Raw genomic sequence first — 8579 nt, 5'->3', positions numbered from 1 at the left:
TGTGACAGATTGGGGGCTCTGTGGCCCAAATTTGAAATCCCAGCACTTAAGAGACTTGCTGTGAGTTCCAGAACAACCTGGTTTATGTAGTGTAACCTTGGCTAGAGTGTGAAACCCTAGCTCAAAACAAAACCGACCCAAAAACAAACAAACAAACAAACAACAAACATCCCAACCCCCCTAGTTGCATGGTGAGTCGCTGTGTGCTGGAGAGCCTCGCTTCCAGTGCCCCTGACGTTCAAAGCAAGATGGGCTGCCCCACACCTGAGACGATGAGGGTCCTTTTACTCTCTTCAAATGGAAGTTACAGGCAGGAAAATACCCATATACATAAAATAATTACTTAAAAAAGTAAAAGCCCTCAGAGCTGCAGCAGCAGCTACCCTCTGCCCATCCCACACATTCAAAGTCATTGAGAGAACAGGGATCTGAGGTGAGAGTTCAGAGTTCATGTGGCTCGGGACAGTATACAGTGACTGTAAGGATGTGGAGAGATAAGAACTTTAGAGAACTGTTGGTGTGAACTATCTGGGCCTTTCTAAGGGGAACTTGTCAATATGTAAAAACATCTGCAAAATGTCCGTTCCCTTTGGCACATCCGTTGTTAGAAATCTCTCTCAAGGAAGTGATAAAAGCCTGGCTCGCAGCACACATTTTGAAATTTGAAGACAGTCTGAACCACAGGATGAAGCCAGTGTTAAAACAAACACAAAAACAAAATGGCATTAAACAAGAAAAAGAAAAAGAAAAGCTGGAGACTGGAGAGATGGCTCAGTGCTTAAGAGCTCTGTCTGCTCTCACAGAGGCCTTAGGTTCGATTCCCAGAACCTACAACCATTTGTAATTCCAGTTCCAGGGGATCTGATGCCCTTTTCTAACCTCTAAGAACACCAGGCACCCACATGGTACAGATATACACACCAACAAGAGGAAGAGGAAGAAGGAAGAGGAAGAAAGAAGAGGGAGGAGGAGGAGATTCAGCAACACAGCAACTTTTGAACTTCAGAGACTATTTCCTGAACAAGAAGTACAACTTCCCTGGGCAGTGGTGGCGCATGCCTGTAATCCCAGCACTTGGGAGGCAGAGGCAGGCAGATTTCTGAGTTCGAGGCCAGCCTGGTCTACAGAGTGAGTTCCAGGACAGCCAGGGCTACACAGAGAAACCCCGTCAGAAAGAAAGAAAGAAAGAAAAGAAGTACAACTTCCTGCTAGGTATGGGGGAGCACGCTTATCACCCCAATCTTTCAGAGGACGAGGCAGGAAGATCCAGGAATCAGGGTTCACTAGAGAGAGAGAGTACGGTGCCCAATTGAGCTACATGACCAAACAATAGCAAAACTAAACAAACAAACAAAAAACAATCCAATACAAGCAGAATAAATCCAATGCATTTCGATGTGAGACATAACTGTTGAGTTCTAGCCAAGAACCATGAGCTGTCCTGTCCCCAGTCCTTCTCTTCCTCTCCTGACTGTGCTGGCCCTGCCATGGCTATACAGGAAAGGCTTACAAGAGTCACTTCACTGCTTGAATTACTGTCCCCACAGCTGTCTGGTGGGATGTTCTAAACCTGGTGTTCGTCATTGTCTTCTCCCATGATGTCTTATTCCTGTTTTGGAGTCATCTTCCTACTGATCCTTCATTGTCAAACAGTCTTCTTTACAGGTGTTACTAACTCTCACATGCTTCCAAATATCCTGTGATGCAAGTGTCCTTACTTATGTACTTATCTTTAACAGTCCCAGCTGGCCTGGACCACTCTATATAAACCAGGCTGGCTTCAAACTCATAGACATCCACCTGACTGCCTTGAGTGCTGGGACAGACTCGTGCCACCTTACCCAGCCTTACCTCATCTTTTACACAAGGCTGGAGAGATGACTCAGCAGTTAAGAGCACTGGCTCCAGAGTGTTAGCTCATAGGCGACTCCACTGGGCTCCTTCCAGGTGCCTAGCAAGGGCTTCCTCATACCAGCTCTGTTGCATGGTAATTTCTCAGGGGGACACCTTGCCGTGGGCCCATCTGATGCTCATCTTGTGCTACATTATACACCTCCTAACACTGGTGCTTCTGGACTTGGTAGGATCTCCTGGTACTTGTGGTCCTTTGTGGGTGAAAACCACACACCAGGACCCTATTTCCAACCCGCCGCCACATGTAACAAATCTGCTTTCTGATTCTTCATCCCATCCAGCAACAATTAGTTTCCTTTTCGGTCTTTTTAACATCTCCCTGTGTCCAAGGAAGTGACTTTCAGTGTCCTCTGATATTCTTGGAGGTGGGGGTGCTCCCAGCCACAGCCTTTAAGGCCCAAGTGCGTCCTCTTCACTCATGTCATCAGAGATGTAACCTCACAGGTTCCCTAGGCCCTACTGGGCCATGGCACTCCTTCCCGCTCTATCACCTCACTATGGAGACTGTTCCTCTACCCTTCCCCGTGGATGAGCCTGTACTGCTAGAGCTCTGTTTTCTTCCTTGCCTCCTGGCCTTTACAAAAGCTCTGGTACGAGGTGCTAAGTCTTTCCTCCTAGCCAGGCTAAGCCACTGACCCTCATTGAGTGTGATGACCACCGCTGAACAGCCTGGTCCTTCATTTTGTCCTCCCGGAGTCCTGGGGACGCCTGTGACTACAGGCTGCAGTGACATTTTCCTTCCTCTCATCGATAAGAAAGGTGTCTATATCTTGTCATACTTCCTTGAGATTCCTCTTACAAAATCTCCCGCCTCTACACTTGAAACCCGACCTAAAGGGCCCTAAATTTATTTACCTTTCCAATAAAATTTCTAATATTATACAGGACATTTATGAACACTACACACTATAGGAGAAATGAAAAGAGAGACTCAATTCTCTATTTCTCTTTTTTTCAAAGCCCTGTTTCTTTCTGCTTGGTCTCCCCCATAATGTTTAAATGTCTAGTCTGTACATTGTAACAGGTCAGGGCCAGGTAGGACCAGGGACTGCATACAACAGACACTCCTATTCCCATCAATGGCTGCTCTGAACCAAGCCACTGGTCTAACCATTCCTGAGATACATGGATCATTTGTTTATTAATTTGATTCCAAAGTCTAGCTAAAGTCCGATTTATCCATGTGGCTCTGGCTCTCAGCCTGCCCACATGAACCCGAATGCCCTCCCCAATCCCTCCTCCTCCTCTTCCTCCTCCTCTTCCTCCTCCTCCTGCCTTCCTGCAGCCAGCCTGCATGCGATAAGCTAAGCTAAGCTAAGCTTGCTCTCCTTACATGGATTTTATTACAAATTGGCATACCTGATTTCTAGATTCTCACCACCACAGACAAATGATTCTCAAATAGCTTATTTATCTCTGATTTCTTTGCATTCTGCTCTCGAAAAGAAAAAAAATAATATCTTAAGATTATGCTGTAAACTTTTATCTAAGGATCTGTAACTTATTCTTTGGGTATGGGATAAACTCTATATAATCTGTAACAGTATTTGCCTTTATTCAGCTCTTGTTAAAGAGCATGTGTATGTGTGTGTGTAACTCAAATTCAACCCTGTGTGTATATAACTTGTATTTAACTCCATATATGTATATGTGCATGTAACTTAGGTGCAACTCATTTAAAAATGTATATCTGTAGAAAAACAAGTGTTTTTAAATAGCAACCATGTCAGCCACATGGATAGCAACCTACCATGTGACTTCATTTTTTTTTTTTTACTACACAGAGAAACCCTGTCTTGTAAAACCAAAAAAGAAAAAAGAAAGAAAGAAAGAAAGAAAGAAAGAAAGAAAGAAAGAAATGCAAGTTGTTAGTTAGTAACTTTATAAGTAATCGAATCCTTTAATGTGCTCGGAAATATATTTGAAGTCATGCAAAGAACTAATGTAATTAATTCCAAGATTAGTCTCAGGTTTTATGTTTGCAAGGTACAGTTTAGAGCAGATAACTAAAAACATACAGAGATTGTTTAATTCAAACATGCTTAGCAAATGCTAGCCCTCCAGCCTGTCGGAGAGCTGCTGACTATGGCATTAATTTTTTTTTTTTTTTTTAAAGATTTATTTATTTATTATATGTAAGTACACTGTAGCTGTCTTCAGACACTCCAGGAGAGGGCGCCCAGATCTCGTTACGGATGGTTGTGAGCCACCATGTGGTTGCTGGGATTTGAACTCTGGACCTTCGGAAGAGCAGTCGGGTGCTCTTACCCACTGAGCCATCTCACCAGCCCCGGCATTTAATGTTTAAACTTATTGTGATAGACAGAGACTCCCAAATCCTAACAGTGACACGCACCCCCAAGGTTTCCAAGAAGATGGCACAATGACAAAGGGTTGTGGTATGATAATCACTGGGCATAACTCCCCAGTGCCTTGCCCATGGCTAGGGTCCAGCCTGAACTGTGGACAGAGGATACCCAGAGAGTTCGGTTGACTTCGTGTTGCCAAAGACACGTCAGTTTCTCCCATGTTCCTCCTCCACACAAAAAGCCTCTTCATCTTCTGGGCCTGGTGGCTAAAGACTGCCACCGTCCTCATTGCTATGTAGACCACAGGAACTTGGGACAACAGTCTAAGTAATGAACTATGAACTAACCTCTGCCATTTTAATTGATATATTGGACATTTAGATTATAATTTATCCTTCTGTGGTGTCTGATCATATTGACGTCTAAGCTAACTGTAGCTTGACAGCTAGAGAACAACAGGCAACTAGCTCCTTACTCCAAGAAAATGCACCACCGTCTTAGTTCATTAGTCAATTCAGTAGCTAGTTAAAACTGTCAGCTGTCTTATTTTAAAAGGCAAACCGGTTTGCCTTGCTTACAGGCTTCTTATTAACAATAAACAGGTTTCAGATGTAACTTGAGTCCTTTATCTAGAGGGCCTCAGTTTACAGTGACTGCTCCCAATGGTCATCCACCTGTGTCTCGTTCATGGTAAATAATCGGATAGGGAAAAGTGTAACGTTTACGTAAGGTCTGGGGATATAAAAGCTTACGTTATGAGAATCTAAGACAGTGTTTTTGGGTGTAAGAAGGTGTTCTAAGGTTGCTAAATGCAAGTGAAAACGTAAATGGTGATAAAGAGGCGATTTAAGGCATTTAAAGGAATGAAATGCTTCAGGCTTCTCCCCCCTCGCTCTGCTACTGTTGTATTAATGTTAAAGCTCAGAACTCCATTAGTTCTGCTAAATTAGTCCAACCGGTAAAGCATTCCACCAGACAATCAACTATCATAGTTCCAAGCTCAAGATTTTACGTTTCCTTGGGTTGTCATTTATATATAGACTTAAAACAGTTTCTCATTGCTAAATCTATCTATACCTAGTCTGGATAGGGAAAGCAGCCCCTCCTTCATGCTCTGTAGTCATAGTGAAAAATCAAGAGTTTTATAAGCTTCAGGAAACCCACTCAGATCCATCTCTCATGGGTCAAATGGACTCCAGGTAAGTACCCCTGTCAATCAACAGCCTAAGTGTCCTGCCTATTGCCTATTTCAGAGGGTAGGATTCCACCCCAACTACCTAGTTTTGGGACTCCCCTCCCCACAATTATCAAGACCATGGGCCCAAAAGTTTCAAATGTACAACTAAGAAAAAAAAAAAGTTTCCCTAATCTACTTAACTTTATCTTCTGCCTCTAATACATCTATGTCTATATCTATATCTATGTCTATATCTATGTCTATATCTATATCTATATCTATATCTATATCTATATCTATATCTATATCTATCTGTTCCAGTATCCTGCCAGGTCCAAATGTTTACTCAAAATCTGCATCCAAGACAACTCCAGACTATCCACAGGAGCTTTGGTCTAGCCTCATAGATGCTTCAACTGGGCCTGCGCTTTCCTAGCCACAGGGTCCCACAGATCCTGGACAGCAGTGAAATGGCCAGATCTTTGAGGACTAGGCCAGCATTCCTATTTTCTTAGGGTCCTCAAAGACAACATCAACCTCAGTCAGTAGGAAATAGTCTAAAGAACACCCTTACTTGTGCCCCACCCCTTCCTAGTTCCTCATTTTTCATTAAACAAAAGGGAGGAATGTTAGTTTACAGGCGATTCCTCTAGGCTCACCCCAGGGACCTAGCAATGGCTTATGTCATCATCTGCTGCCATTACCTGCCTCCACCAGCATATAAAAGGACTGCTTACCATCCCAGTGTGCTCTCATTCCCTCTCCCCCTCTCCCCCTGTGATTCCAGCTGCCCCCCCCCCCATTTCTGTCCTTCTCTGCTCCCCATACCCCTGTTTCTTGGTCCTCATGGCTCTGCTATCTCTCTGCCCATTTACATGTCCACTCGTCTGCCTCTACCAGGTCCTTGATCCACTTCCTTCCCCCACATAAGCCCCTTTATACCAGATCTGATGCTTGACACAGTTTCTCAGGGGGTCACCTTGGTATGGGCCCACAAGGTAATCCCTGTTGCATTATATTTCATAACACAGAGGTCCCGAGTTCAATTCCCTGAGCCACATGGTGGCTCACAATCCTCTGTAATGGGATCTGATGCCCTCTTCTGTTTGATGTGCTCTTCTGTCATGCAGACACACATGCCAATAGAGCACTCATATACATAAATAAATAGATCTTAAAAAAGAAAAAAGATGAGTTGGAGCAGTGTGATGGCTCAAGCAGTAAAGACACTTGCCAGCCAAGCCTGATGGCCTAAGTTTGATTCCTGGAGCCCACATGGTGGAATGAAAGAACTGACTCCCAAAGTTATCTGACTTTCTTGTGCCCTGTGCTTTGTATGTCTCCTTCCTCCAAACACACAAAAGAACAAAAAACAAAAACAAAAAAACCAAAAACAACCCCCCCCCCCATTTAAAAAACGACTGTAAGAGATAGAGCTGTCTCTCTTTTGGAAGACTTTAAAGGTAGGGGAGAAGAGAGATGCTTTCATTTCTTCTCCAGGCCGCATCTTTCTATGACTCTCTCTTCACAGGGTTAAATCACTCCCTCACTCAGGCAGAGAAACACTGGCGTGTTGTCATTGAATTTCCACACAACACTAACAATGATTCCAGGGAAAGCAGCAAGGAGCTTTGTGATTCTGAGATTGCTTATTTATGAAACCTTTGAAAGCAAATGGCTTTTGAAGCGGAAACTTAAGGGTTGTTTGGAAAGTCTTGGATGGTGTTTTGTTGGGGCAAACACGTGAAGGAGTGTTTTCCTGAAGCAGACACAGGTGAAAGGATGTTCTGCTAAAGCAAGCACATGAAAGGACACGTGATGAAGGATTCTTCACTAACGACACGCATGTATTGATCCGCCTTACATTGTGTAGTTGAGCTCCATTTGTTGGGACTCCATAGAGGAAAACTCACCAAAATTCTTCTAGTAGTGTACTGCATTTCCACAGACTCAGGCTGATTGACAGAGTGATGTCAGCTGAGACAGACACACATGCTAAGGCAAGACTTTTTTTTTTTTTTTTTTTTTTGGTTTTTCGAGACAGGGTTTCTCTGTATAGCCCTGGCTGTCCTGGAACTCACTTTGTAGACCAGGCTGGCCTTGAACTCAGAAATCCGCCTGCCTCTGCCTCCCAAGTGCTGGGATTAAAGGCGTGCGCCACCACCGCCCGGCAAGGCAAGACTTATATGGAGGACAACATGTGATGTTTGAAGGAGTATAAAAAGGACTTGAGGGACAGTGATTGACTGAGCCAGCTCAGTCAGTCAACAGGGTCTCCAGGGAGGGAGTGAGAATTGAAAAGAAAGAGACAATTAAACAACATTATAACATGACTCCAGCCAGTGCTGAGGCTGAAGCAGGCTTATTTTTTCCCAGTCAGTTTTTATCCCATTCTAGGCACTTGCAGAGAATAGGGTCAGTTCTTAGATCAAAGATAAAGTAATCAAACAAGGTAATAAAGAGATCAAATGAGGAAATAAACAAAGCCCCTTGGTCCCTGTTTCTAGGGGCTTATCAGGATGGCCAAGTTAAAAGGAATGCCACACAGGCCTCTGCTGAGTTAACTTGAGTTTTGAATTAGCTCAAATGTAAATATTCTTATCTGAGCCTACTTTCTTGAGCACAGTGACAAGTGCTTGCCAAATTTCTCGAAGCGGGGTGGGGGTGGGGAGCGGCAAAAGCTCTCCACAAGTGATGGAAGCTAAGCTTGGCATACTTATAGAGCTAGCTGTACAATGCTTGTTGGTCTCAGGTCTTCCCTGATCTTTGCCTCACTGAGAGGGGCACAGCTGAGAACTTTCCCTGGCATTCCTATTGGCCCTGGTTTGCTCTGGCTGACTCAGGCTGAGACTGAGGCCTAGCTATCTCTGTTAGGTTAGTGTCACCACTGCTAATTCGTGTTTACTCTCCCAACTCTACCGAACTGGACTGTGGGTATATCCGTTAAATGTTTATCAGTAGACTGAACTGCTGCTGCTGCTATGCTGCTTGCTGACCTCTGTGAACTGTGAACTGTGAACTGTGAACTGCTGATTTCATGACAACACAGATAAGATTTACACCTGCTGGGCAGTGGTGGCACAAGCCTTTAATCCCAGCACTCGGGAGGCAGAGTCAGGCGGATTTCTGAGTTCGAGGTCAGCCTGGTCTACAAAGTGAGTTCCAGGACAGCCAGGGCT

The sequence above is a fragment of the Mus caroli genome, chromosome 6 (assembly GCF_900094665.2).
Source record: "Mus caroli chromosome 6, CAROLI_EIJ_v1.1, whole genome shotgun sequence".
Classification (NCBI taxonomy): domain Eukaryota; kingdom Metazoa; phylum Chordata; class Mammalia; order Rodentia; family Muridae; genus Mus; species Mus caroli.
The sequence above is the reverse complement of the archived record's forward strand: the minus strand, read 5'-3'. Positions refer to the sequence as shown.